Source organism: Sciurus vulgaris, assembly GCF_902686455.1.
Source record: "Sciurus vulgaris genome assembly, chromosome: 4".
NCBI classification, from domain to species: Eukaryota; Metazoa; Chordata; class Mammalia; order Rodentia; family Sciuridae; genus Sciurus; species Sciurus vulgaris.
The window spans coordinates 72,003,069-72,017,525 of record NC_136464.1 but is presented as its reverse complement, the minus strand read 5'-3'; positions in this window follow the sequence as shown (position 1 = coordinate 72,017,525).

Sequence of the window (14,457 nt, the reverse complement as noted above, 5' to 3'; positions counted from 1 at the left end):
GCTTATAAATCCACCACTTGTCTAGCATAGTATCAAACTCTGCCAAATTACTGCTATCAAAGCACATTAGCACACTCTCTTTATTGTTCCCAAGTTTCTAAGGAAAGTCTTCCATCTTCTTCCTGAACCAGAGGAAGTTTCTATAGGGGAGCTGCCATAAAACTCAAGAGATTTGTTTCCTTTCTCTAGCCCTCTCTATTCCTGTACAAATTTGCCACTGGTTTATGCATTCCAAAGTACTGCTACAGGAATTAAATGTGTGTATATAGATATATGAATTAAAGCTCACTCTTGGAAGGATTGTTAAATTGTATTTCATATAATGAGCCAGAAGACAAAGTGAAAGTCCTGACTTGACTCAAGTTACTATCATTTCTCCAGATTTATCAAGAAAAAAAAAAAAAAAAAAAAAAAAAAGGTAACACATACAACCATGGGAAATAGCATCTAGGTTCCCAGAAGGGTTAGCCTGGGGTCTTTCCCTACCTGCTTCCTTGAAGAAGAGGCAACAATAATCTGGGCCTATGTTTATATCAGGAAGCACTCTGGCGTTGCTGTGGTGTCCTAAAAACAAGTCCCCAAAATCCTCTACTGTGTTCTATCATGTTTTCCAGTCAATTATTTTTGGAATAGTTAGGAATAAGAGAGAAACTATGGGAGGCAAGACGGTAGGTCATGGGGCTGTGCCTTGCTTATTCAACTTGTGGACATGCGAGGGTGTGTCCAATAGTCTGGATTGTTATTATTTGTCTCCAAGGGAAGTAAACAGTAGATTTTGACATAACCCAAAAGCTCAGAGAAAATTCATAGGGTATGATATGGATATAAATATAACCACTATACCTTTTATTCTTTGTTTTATTAATTTTTCATTTGTTCTAATTAGTTATATACAACAGTAGAATGCATTTTATGCATTTGGATAAATCATATGCAAATGGAAGTATAGTTTCTCATTTTTCTGATTATACATGTTGTAGGATCACATCAGTCATGCAGTCATGTACATATATGTACATGAGGTAATAATGTCTGTTTCAATCTACTGTCCTTCCTACCCTCATACCACTTCCCCTATTCACTCTACTCTACCTAATCTAAAGTAACTGTTCTTCCCTAGCGTGCCCGTGCCCCCTTATTGTGAATTATTGTGAATTAAAAATGATATTTGACTACCTTTCTATTTCAAAAATAAATAAATATTCACACGATTCAAATTCTCTTCGTGTTTGGTAAAATCTTAACCAAGCTGTCTTGACTAACCAGCACATATCACTTAATATGTACCCTTTTTAATGTTTTAATATGTATTTTTAAATATAGAAAAAGTAAGAGTTTTATTTATTAAAGAAATGTTGCCATTTATTGAATTTCAGATCTCCCCAGACAATGGTATCACAGTGCTTTTAAAAATATTTTTTAAATTCATGAACAATAGTTACTTATATTTAGGGGGTACCTTGAGATATTTTCTTATATATGTATGCATTTTCATACAAATATATGTAAAGAAAGATTCAGCCAAATTAACTAACATTAATCTATCACCTAACCAACTTGTCTTTTTTGTGTATATTTGGTAACAATGTCAGTTTATACTTTTTAGCAATTTTGAAATGTATGTTACATTGGTATTTACTGGATTCAACAAGTGATATTATGGGCCTTGTCCATAGAACACTAAACATCCAGATAATAAGGCAAGACCAAGTTCTTGGTGGAATATTCACTGTAATTATATTCACTATTGAATACATACAGTATAAAAGCATAGAAACTTTAGCATTGATTCTGTTATTATAGACAGTATTCTTGAGCGATTTCTTGAATATGTAAATTCTTTATGTCCCGGGTTCAAAGTTCAAAACTTTTCAGTGAGTACTCATTACTTTCAGATGAAAATTTTCATTTCATGGCACAGTTCTTCTCCAGTGAGGCACTGCCTTATATCTTCAGATGGGGTGATTCTTTCTATGGACTATGCAATTGTTTAAAAATCTTTATCCCATCCATACTAGAGACCTTATTGTTTTTTTATATTTGTATCACAGAAATTTAGCAAAGTGCCTAATGTCTTTTTTGGGGATTTGATGAATGTTTTTGATTGAGCAAGCTAATTAATCTGTAGGTCTGATATCTGGGAGCTCTCAAAGCTAAGATTGCTTTGTGAAAATTATTCCCAATATTAAGATAGTTTAATAAAAAAAAAGTCACTATAAAGTAAACTATATTCAACCTGGATTTAAAATAGTAGGTATGTACAGAGATTATAGGATAATAAAATCTGAAATGAGATTAGCACAATTCCAAAAAAATAATCAGTAGGTCTATTGAAGCTCTAGGCCAAATGATAGAAACACACACGCGCACACACACACACACACACACACACACACACACACTCTCGTATACATGTATGTGTTCATATATATACACATATGTGCATGTATATTTATGTATATACACATATAATATGGGGAAAATAATTTGGAAAATCTAATTGGCCTAAAAATTGCTTGTGTTGGGATAAAAATTTTAAATGAGCAATGAGTCTTAATTTTTAATTTTCTCATACAAATGACCTATAATATTTTAAGTATGACAAGATTTATCTTTATAGAAAGTCCCCGGTAAAAATATAACTGTGCATTAAAAAGGCTTCATTTGCTAAGTCATAAAGACAAATAATCTATACCAAGGAAGACAAACATGAAATAAGAGTGACTATCACTCCTCTCTCTAGAAGGTATCGTTAATTAATCCTAGGCTTCTTTTCTACTGAATCTGAATGCAGACATATGATTTTTGAACATAGTACTCTCTACAACTACAAGCATTCACTAGGAGTTGTCTCTTGAGATGAAAAATGTTTGTTTTTCCTACCAAATACACAATAAGAAGATCCTGGTTTGACTTCTGTGCATGCCAGGAGTCTGTTTCCAAGTGCACATACGGGAATACATGTGTTGTAGGAAATGGAAGCCAGGAACCGACTTGTGGTAGCAGATGGCCAAAGAGCCAGTTCACCTCTGGATGACAGTGGCTCTTATACCAGGAGAATGATGTCAACACCAGCAATGTCATTGTTATGCCACAAGTGCCCTCCAAAAGAAATGCTATTCTGTATGAAAGCCCTGCAGTCACTTGAGTCCACTAGTCAGAACACAAATATTTATGTTTTTCCAAATGTTTGCTCAATAAATATGAGAGCATACACTTCACTTTTCATAAACTGTCAAACAACACATGGTAATGTACAATAATCCTAAACTGGGTAGAGTTTGAACTAGTGACTCGAAGATGATCTACTTAAAAATCTTTTTTATTAGCCTGCTAAGTCTTAGTCTTAAAAGTGACTTCATTTTGCTAAATTTGCAATATTGTACTTTTTAATTTTAATTATTTTCTCTACATGTTTGCAAGATAGACAGTGAGAGGAAAAGCAATTTTCAGTAGATAGTCTTTTAAATCAACTATATTTCATTCCTTTTCTCTCCATTGGGAGCAGAGTCCTGATTTTCAACACAGAAGACCTGGCAGAAAATAACTGCATCTTATTAAATTGCCTGCTGGGCTTATTGAAACTTTTAAAATTATTGTAGAGCTAATCACCATTTTCATTTAGGTGGCAAAGACAACAAATATTTATTATATCGACCATGTTCCAGGTTCTCTGAACATGGTGTCCAACACTGTATGAGAGTTGATTTTTAATGTGTATGATGTGGGATGGGGGTTGTTATGGTTTGACTCTGGAGTGTCTGCCTGCTCCCACTAAAGCTCATATGTTAGGCAATGAAGCATTGCTCAGAGGTAAAAGACTGGATTATGAGGACCATGACCTCATTAGTGGATTAATCTATTTGATGGATTAATAATCAGAATGGATTTACTGGGATGCATTAGTCAGTTTTTCATCACTGTGAAGAAAATATCTGACAAGAGCAACTTATAGGAGGAAATGACATTTTGGGGCTCATGATTTCAGAGATCTAGTTCACAGTTACCTGGCTCCAGAGTAGGAATATCATACTGGAAAAGTATAGTAGAGGAAATCTCCTCAATTTGTGGCAGTTGGTAGTGGGCGTTAGAAAGAGGGAGGGAGAGAGAGAGAGAGAGAGAGAGAGAGAGAGAGAGAGAGAGAGAGAGAGAGAGAGAGAGAGAGAGAGAAGAGAGAGAGAGAGAGGGGAGAGCAGGAGGCAAAGAATAAAGGCATGCTCCTAGTGACATATTTCTTCTAGTCATACCCCATCTACTTAGAATTACTACCTAATAATATATTGAAATTATTAATCCATTAATTATATTAATCCACTGATGAGGTTATAGCTCTTATCATTGCCTAAAAGCTCTACCAACACATGAGCTTTTCAGAGAACATGCAGATCAGGGGCTGTAAATTAGTACAGCCACTCTGGAAAGCAGTGTGGAGATTCCTTAGAAAACTTGGAAGGGACCCTCCATTTGACCCAGCTATCCCACTCCTTGGCCTATACCCAAAGGACTTAAAATCAGCATACTACAGAGATACAGCCACATCAATGTTCATAGCTGCTCAATTCACAATAGCCAGACTGTGGAATTAACCTAGATGCCCTTCAATTGATGAGTGGATAAAGAAACTGTGGTATATATATACAATGGAATATTACTCAGCCATAAAGAATGATAAAATTATGGCATTTGCAGGCAAATGGATGAAATTGTAGAATATCATGCTAAGTGAGATAAGCCAATCTCAAAAAGCCAAAGGACGAATGATATCGCTAATAAGTGGATGATATCACATAATGAGGGGAGGGAAGGGTTAGTGTTAGGGTTAGAGTTAGGGTTAGGGAGGGGGGCAAGTATGGAGGAAGGAAGCACTGTATAGAGGGAAAAGAGGGGTGGGAGTGGTGGGGGGAAGGGAAAAAATAACAGAATGAATCAAACAACATTACTCTATGTAAATTTATGATTATACAAATGGTATGCCTTTATGCCATGTACAGAGAAACAATATGTATCCCACCATTTGTTTACAATAAAATAAAAAAAAAACATAGCATGAAAATGAGAGCTCAAGTCTCTTATATAAAATGATGCAGAATTCTCATATAACCTATGCACACCCTCCCACATACATTCAATTGCCTTTAAATTATTGAATAAACAAATACAATGTAAATGGAAATCAAAGAGCTATTATATTGTAATGTTTGGGGAATAGTGACAAAAATGTATACACATATTTAGTATATACCAAATATCTTCAGTCTTTGGGTAGTTGCATCTGCAGATGAAAAACTGCAGAAGTGGAAACAGAGGGCTGATTGTGTATGTGGGTGTATCTGTATGTATTTGTATATACAGTATATATGTAAATTTATATTGTATACATATATTTAATATTATGTACAAATATATATGTACAAATATATATAAATATATTTAATATTATTATGTACAAATATATATATATATATAAAACTATTTGAACTGAATAGCTTATTTGGAAAACTTTCTTTTTTTTGGATATTTTAGATATACTATGGCTTATATGATCAGCTATTCTCCATACTGATGCCTTGGGTTAAATACAACTAGTTTACAGGGAAGCAGATGTTTTAGATATAGTTTCAATAAATATTTTATTATAATAGAGGAATTAAAAATAGAGGAATTAAAATTTCTTACTTTGACACATAATAGTCATTAACAGAACGTAGGAGAGATCACAAAAGCTAATGATATTATTATGTAATTGAAGAGAATTGGTCAGAGAAAGAGCAGTAATCTTAGAGGTGTTGAAAACAGGTACATGGCATGCCTCAACTGGAATTTAGAAGGTTACTAATCTGAAACGTCTAACCCTTGCAGACCTGAGATCTTAGGAGTTAAAAAAAAGAAAAAAAAAAAAAAAAAAAAAAAAAAAAAAAAGGACAGAGTAATATATTAAGAGTTGAACAAGAAAAAGAGAGATAGGAAATTAGGTTGTTAGGGCTAATTTTGTATACAGGTCTTGTAGGTAAAGACTAAAAAACATGGGTTTTACTTCAGTATGATTAATAGGCACTGAAAGATATTAAAGGGATTACTCAGGTTGCTTTATATAGCCAAGTTTTTCATTGTCATTCATTTATGACTTTTATAAATTTTATTACATGTAACCTACATTCTGACCTTTTGATAGACATTGCTTTAATTCTACTTATAACTACAGATTCTAGTTGAGAAAAAAATGCTGCTTTTCAAACTAGAACATAACTATTTCTTCGAACTTGCTTATGGATGTACCAGATGTATATATATAAAAATTTTCTTCCTGAAAACCAATCTGTTCATTAATTAAGCTATTTTAATGCAATTTGTGTCATGTTCATTTGTTTTCTTGTGATATGAACTCTTCTATGAACACATTCATTCATTCAATGACTTCGTTCATTCCTCCCATGCACTCATTGAACTAATACTTATTTGAAATAGCTCCTCTGTGCCAATCATGGTTCTATGTACTGAGATACAACATAGAAGCATGTATAATATATTCATACTTACATTCTAATGGTGGAGGCAAAAGATAAACATACACATAATATGGGTATTGGCCTGTATTACAAATAAATAAGCAAACAAATAAATAAATAAGGCTAGATAAAGAAACAGAGTTACAGTGTTATTGTAGATAAAGGGGTCAAGAAACACTTTTCTCTGATGAAGATTGAAGTAAAAACATGAATGTAGGGAACGGTGTGGGAATCTGATGAAGAGAGTCTCTGTTTCAGACAACTTCTAGTTCAATAACACTGAAAGTCTTGGGAACTTAGCATATTAAAAGACAGCAATAGGCAAATGTATTATGTGTATATTTTGCACTAAAAAGAGGGATAGGAAACTTGATTTCCAGAGATTATTTTTGTATGTAATTCTTTTTGGTAAAGACTAAAGATTTGGATTTGACTTCAAATATGATGAATAGACAGAGTTTTGAAAATAATTATTTTGTTATTTTGTAATGAATAGAAAAGCATAGTAGATAAAAATAAAGAAGTAAAGGTGGTAAAAATGGAAACAGAGAAACTAGACAGAAGATCAGATAGGAGTTCGGAATCTCATTCATACTCATAGAAGTCATTCTTAATGCATAATTGATGCCTTGCACTGTTCTGAGTTACATATTTTTGTGTTCACCTAGGATAAATTAAGTGTTTACTCTATGTTTCAAAATGGTGGCTGTGCATTTCATCACTGGGTTTTCAAATGTCCATGTTTTTCCTGGATGTCTAAAGAAAGGCAAACAATATGGAAGATTTGGACAGTTCAAACTTATTCCTGTTATTCTAGTGTCATTATTAGCAAAATTCCTCTCTTTATCCCCAAAGTATCCAACCTAATAGAAAACTATGTGGACATTAGGTTGTCACAGGTCTTTTTTTTTTCTCTCTTTCTGCCTTCCTTCCTTCTTTCCTTTTCTTCTTTATTCTTTCTTTTTTTCTTGTGCACTGTTCCATCAATAAGTGTAACACACCTATCGATATGGATTCTATGTGGAGAAATCTCCCCATCTATTTCAAGTATGATTTTGGTTCTTTGATCTAATGTCTATGGTGAAGGTCATCCAGTTCTGTTATCTCAACAATAAAACAAAGAAATCTACTTCATTTTCAGATTATGATAATGCATATTACTTTAGAAAAATGTTCAAATGGAAAACTTTGCCTTATATAGTAACACAGAACAAAAATATACTTAATTAAAAATTCCTACATATAATAGCCTGCTTTCCTTCAACTTCTACTACCTCACAAAATTAACAAGCAAGGGCCTCAAAATGGAAGATACCAACAAAATCCGTGCAACTCTATACAAATAAAAAACTTTTTCATGAATAATATGAGCATCTTAGCAGAGGGCAATTGTCCTTATGGAAAGTTAATTTACTACTGGAAGGAGTCAGTCAACACTACACATATACACCCAACACTTAATTTAATGAAGCCTAATAAATGAAGTTATTCAGAGTGAAACGTCTATGTGAGGCACTAAAAACATAATTTCTGATTAAAATACTGGTAATTTAGTTTTTTTGTGCATTCCGGAGCTGACAAATAATTATTTTTGCTGACCTGTATTTTTATATGCTAAAGACTTTTTGTGAGGGTATAGGAAAATACAATAAAATGAAAAGATTATGAGTGCTAGCAAAAATACATTTTCAACATTTGAAATCATTCATGCAGCTTAGATACCAAATACATTTCAAAAGAAACTCTAATATCATTACAATTGCAAAAAGGAGTAATATGATTTCCAGTCACATTTTCCCCCCATTTGACCAGTTTCTAACAATGTAAAGTTTGCTAGCTTGCAAGCTTTTCTGGGTAGAGATTTGGTTTACACACAACCCAAATTTTCCCTGCTTCTGTTAACCAAACACTGTATTTTTGAAAAACAGAATAGCCGAGTAAGAAACAAATCAGGATTCTGGGAATAGAACATTTTTCACACAAGAGAAAAACTATCCTGAATTCTACATGTCAATAGACATGTTTTTATTTCTGTACACAAATTACTTTCTTAAGAAGATAAATAAAATTAAATACTCTTTCTGTTGAAGAAAATAGGAACTGTGTTATCATAAAACTTTTATTAAGTGATCAACTGGATAGAGAACCTCACTGGATTCCATTCAGAGAAATATGTCACGAATAAGGACATTCCTGGAGAGCTCCTGATGTAACACAGAGACTGGCTTACATTGACTGGGGGCAGAGGAAGTGAAAAGCAGTATTCTAATACACAATCTGAAGACTAGAAATTTCCATGTTCACTTGCATGTATTTTCCTTGGGATGTAAATACTTGTAATTCAGAAAATATGAACTTGTTTACAGATTTCTTACTGCCATTGAAGTGTCTATATTTCTAAAGGCTCTTTCATGTTCCAATTCTCTATGCTGATGCCAAGGTAGCTCATGAAAAAGCTAGTTGCACAGCTGATGTCCCTGTTGGCTGTTAACATAAAGAGACTGATTTGGAACAGACCAAGGAAATCTGGGAGAAGCTTTGGCAATGAGACTCCATTACTGCCTATCTGAATCAGTCACAGCAGAATGGTCAGACCTGAATTAAATCTGAGCACAAATAATCAATAGAATATGTAAATTGGGAATATGTAAATGTTTTCAGTATGTCTGTTTTAAGTGCCAATTTTATTTAGATGTGTAAAATGGATACTGTATGGATATGTTTTAACCAGCATTTCATAACACTAAATATGCTAAAAAATTGCATTTCAAGTATAAATCTTCTATGAAAGGTCAAGGTTACTTTCCTGTTATTCATATATTTCCATGTTCAGGTAAACCCCACCTGAGGTGCTAATATACCACTTAGTCCTAACTGTGGTATGTTTGCACAGAAATAAAAATTGTGCTTCCTGCGGACTGACCTCTTTTACTACAAATATGACTCTTGTTACCAGAGCAACCAGATAAGAAAATGTGTTGTTTCAGCAAATGTGACTATTACCACCAGTAGAAAATTGAGAACTTTCTATGATTTGATAGTTCGCTCAATATGACAGCAACATTCTTTTTGACAATAGATAAAAGTAGAGATCAGTTAGGTGTTTTGTGATTGGTGAGATAAAATGATCATTGAAGTGATGACACTGTAGGTGATCAAACATTACAGCTGGAAGAGAGTTCAGGAACTTCTGGTCCTTATGCTACATTTTGAAGATGAGAGAATTGAAGACTAATAAGGGAGAAACCACTAAGATTGTACAGATAATGAATGGCAATTCTATATTTACAGAAGAAAAGGGGACAAGGAGGAAAGAAATCAAACATATATCTATACATGTACACATACATAAACCCACACATATATAATTTATTTATTCACTGTATACCAAAAACATCATATGTTATCTCATTTAATTCTCTCAACAACCCTGTGATGCATGTGTCATTAGCAATGTGTTCCTGATGAGAAATAGTTTCAAAGAAGTTTAGAAAATTTAAATAACTCTCTCAAGAATATATTGCTTTAGAATATGTAGAAGAAAATGAGAGGGAGGGGGTTATGAAAAATGGTGGAATGAGATAGACATTATTACCCTATGTACAAGTATGATTACATGAATGGTATGAATCTACATCATGTACAACCATAGAAATGAAATTCTGTACCCCATCTGTGTAGAATGAATAAAAATGCAGTCTAAAAAATTAAAAGCTAAGTAAGAAAAAAGAATATATTGCTTTTAAGGCAGGGATATTACAAAATTTGATGATTTATTTGTTAAGTTGTCTAGAAAATGCTGCCCATTTGTTGAGTCAAACACCACTCTAGAGATTGTTGTGAAAATATTTTTTCACAGGTGATTGATATTTTAAATCAGTAAACTTTGAGTGAAGCAAATTGCCTTTCATATCTGACATCTTCAACCATTCAGCCAAAGACATTAAGAGAAATTACTGAGGTTTTCAAAGGAAAAGCAATTCTGCTTCAAGAGCACAAAGAAATCCTGCCTGAGTTTCCTATCTATTAGTCTGTACTGTGGATTTCAGACTCAGGACTGCAGCATCAATTCCTGCCTAAACTCTCAGCCTATTGACCTGCCCTACAGATTTCAGAATTTTGACTTGTCAGCCAATTCCTAAAATCAGTCAACTATCTCTCTCCCATCTGTCTATCCTATTTGCTTTTTAGATATTATGCAAGGGTGAAACAAAACTGTTAACACTCAATACATTGTGCATACCACTGATCAGAATGGATGCCAGCCTTATTTGCAGGGCTCTTGAAGATTTCCTTTTATGCCAATTCTTCTGCCTTCAGTGTTTGATTCTGGGCAGACTAGGTGTTCTTGGAATGTTGGGCAATTGATTCATTATCTAGTACTGAAAAGTATTTATATTTTAAACATTAATGTGACCAAATTATTTGGTTCCCTGAATTGAGAATGAGAAAAATCTTTGATTTGTGACCTCTCAGAGCCTCAATTTTTCATCGATATGAGATTCTATTAACAATCATACATTAAATACTGCCATTGATAGTCAGTATTTAGTGGAGTTCCTACTATCCATCAAGTAATAAAATATACCTAATATTATTATTACCAGAATTCAAACTCAGATTTTTAATAATTTACAAAACTTATGTCTTTAAAATATACAGCTATTGGGAAGTAAGGAAGAAATAAAGGAAAGGAGGGGGGAAGAGTAAGTTAGTTTAGGTGAAACCTAAAAACTTCAATGTGTTTTCTATCCTTACTTGTTCTTAGAGAATATTTAGTGTTTAAGGTATGATATTGATACAAATAATATGTACTAAATTTCTAATCCTCCACAGATGTCTTAACCTTTATGGACTATTTAGACAACATTGAGTGAACTGTAAAAATTGAAACACTGAAAATAGCTACCATTGCATTTGACTACCTTATTCCTGGAAATTATTTTTTTAAGCTGCATTATTGATTCAAAAAGTGTTTGTTTTTCTACACTAGCATGTTTTATGTTAATCTCTAACCCTTATAGGCTCATGCGGGTACAGCACCCATTCTATTTTCAATTTAAAAACAAAATCTGCTGAGGACCTTTATTTCATGCAGCACATGAATTGAGAGTTAAAGGTCAATTAACTGTGTTGTTCATGTGCTTAGTTTCCTACTGAAGAATGCTAATATACAACTGGGAGTGAATAACTATCTTTGTGAAGATCAGTGCTATTACATTCTAAAAAAGCAGAAGGATGATATCTCGGTCACCTACTGAATTATAATATTATGGTGAAAGAGACAGTATCATATGAAGAATTTCAAAGGACATATTCATAGCCTTAAGCTGGAAAGTGAATACAAGCCTCACAATTATAATTAATTAATTCTAAAAGTTATCTCCAAACCCTGAATTTTTGCATTCATCACATTAAATCACCTCTCAACATTCTGCTGCTTTTACCAAATTCAGAAACTTTCATTCAGTTCAAAATACTCTCTCTCTCTCTCATACACACACACACACACACACACACACACACACACACAGTCCTTCATATACATATCCCACATATTATATGCATTAGTTCATATCATATATTGGTATATATTGATATAGATATATGTGTATATAAATTTATATGTATATATGTACATATAAGTATATGTAATTATAGGTATATGTATATACCTATACCTATACACATATATACATATACCTATACACAGATATATACATATACCACCTCCTACACACATACAAGTCCCATACATATCCCCACTAATGCACACAATGCCACTATGCATCCTCCCACAACATATACATCTAAACCAACACACACACATACACATCTCAAAAAGATACACTCATGTATGCATATTAATTTTCAGTTCCATTATAATCTCATGGGGTCACTGTCATATATGTAGTTCCTTATTGACTGAAACATCACTGTGTAGAAATTAAACAAAATATCCTTGAGCAACCAGCAGAACTAACAAAAAATGAAGAAGTATCTTGAGATAAACAAAAATTGAAACAACATACCAGAATATAGGATAAAGTTGGATTGAAGAGAATGGTTTATAGTGATAAGTGACTATTGTAAGCAAAAGGAAAGATCTCAAACAATTTAACTATATATGTCAAGGAATTATGGGGAAAAAAATCTAAGGCCTAAGTTAACAGAAGGAATGAAATGATATACACTAAAGCAAAAAACTGAAATAGATACTAGAAAGATAAGATCAGTGAAAGTAAAGTCACTTTTGTACAATCACAAGACTGGGATCCTAATTAGAATAAGCTACACTCCATATATGTATAAATATGCCAAAATATACTCTACTGTCATGTATATCTAAAATGAACAAATAAAAATGAAATAAAAAGTGACAAACATGTAGTGAGATTAAACAATAGGAAAACAGAGAGAGAGAGTGAGAGAGAGTGAGAGGGAGGACTTGAATAGATAAATATGTAAATGAAAGAGGAGACATTAAAACCAATACCACAAAACTAAAAAGGATCATTAAAAAATCCTGTAAAAAGTTATATGTCAACAAATTCAATAATCTGAAAGGAAGGAATAAATTCCTAGAAACATAGCCCCTTGCCCCAGATTTAATCATTAAGACAGAAAAGCTATATAGACCAATAAGTGAAACAAGATCAAATCAACAGTAAAAGGTATTCCAATAAAAGGAAGTCTTTATTGGATCCAGAATCAGGTGTCTTCAGCATTAAATTCTACTAAAGATTTAAAGAATTAATGCCAATCTTTCTCAAACTCTTTATAAAACAAAATATAGGGAACATATCCAGCCTTATTTTAAAAATTCAGAATTACTCTTATGTTATAGCCAAATAGGGACCCAAAAAAAGACAACATACTTAATGAACATTGTTCTAAAAATCCCCAACAATTTACAATACTAGCAAATCAATTACCTTCCATGACCAAATGGGATTTACCTCAGGGATTTTATGATGATTAAACATACATACAAATAAATGTGATATACCATATTGATAGAATAAAGGACAGAAAGCTATAAGGTCATCTATTGGATGCAGAAAGACATTTGACAAAATTGAATATCCTTTCCCCAAATAACTCTCAACAAACTTAGTAAAGAAGGAATGTGTCTTTACATAATAATCCAACAACTGACATCATACTTAATGGTGAATTATATCAACACCTTTCTTCTAAGATCAAAAACAAGGTCATGCTAAGTGAAATAAGCCAGTGACAAAAAAAAAAAAAAATCAAAGTTCAAATGTTTTCTCTTGATAAGCTAATCCAATATAAGAGGGGATAAAAAAAAAAAAAACAAGTATAGAAGGAAGATCAGTGGAGTTGACAAAGGGGAATGAAAGGAAGGAAGAAGGTATGTGATAAGGAAAATCAGTGGAATGAATCTGACCTAGCATTCCTCTGTACATATATGAATATATCATAGTGAATCTTATCATCATGTACAACCACAAGACACTAATAAAAAAAAAAAACTATAATAAAGAGCAGAAAGATCAGTAGAGTAGGGAAGCAGAAGGCGGAGTAGGGAACAGGGGGTGGTGTTGGAGGAATGAAGGAGAAGGGAAAGTATCAGGAATTGAATTAGTACAAATTACATTCCATGCTTTCATAATTATATCATAGTATATTCTATTTTCATGTATAAAAAGAACTAGTAAAGAATTTAAGAAAAAACAAAAATATTCATTCTCATCAATTCTATTGAATGTAGGAGTACTGGAGGTGATAGAGCATTTGAGCCAAAAAATAATTGTAAATTGGAAAAGAAGTTCAATTGTATCTGTTTGCAAGATGGAATGATCTTCTATATAAAAACCCTACAGACTACTAAATATATGAAAGAAAAAGAAAAGCCTTTTAGAATTCATAAGCAAATTAAATAAAATCAACATATTAAAATCAGTTATGTATCATAAATAATAAA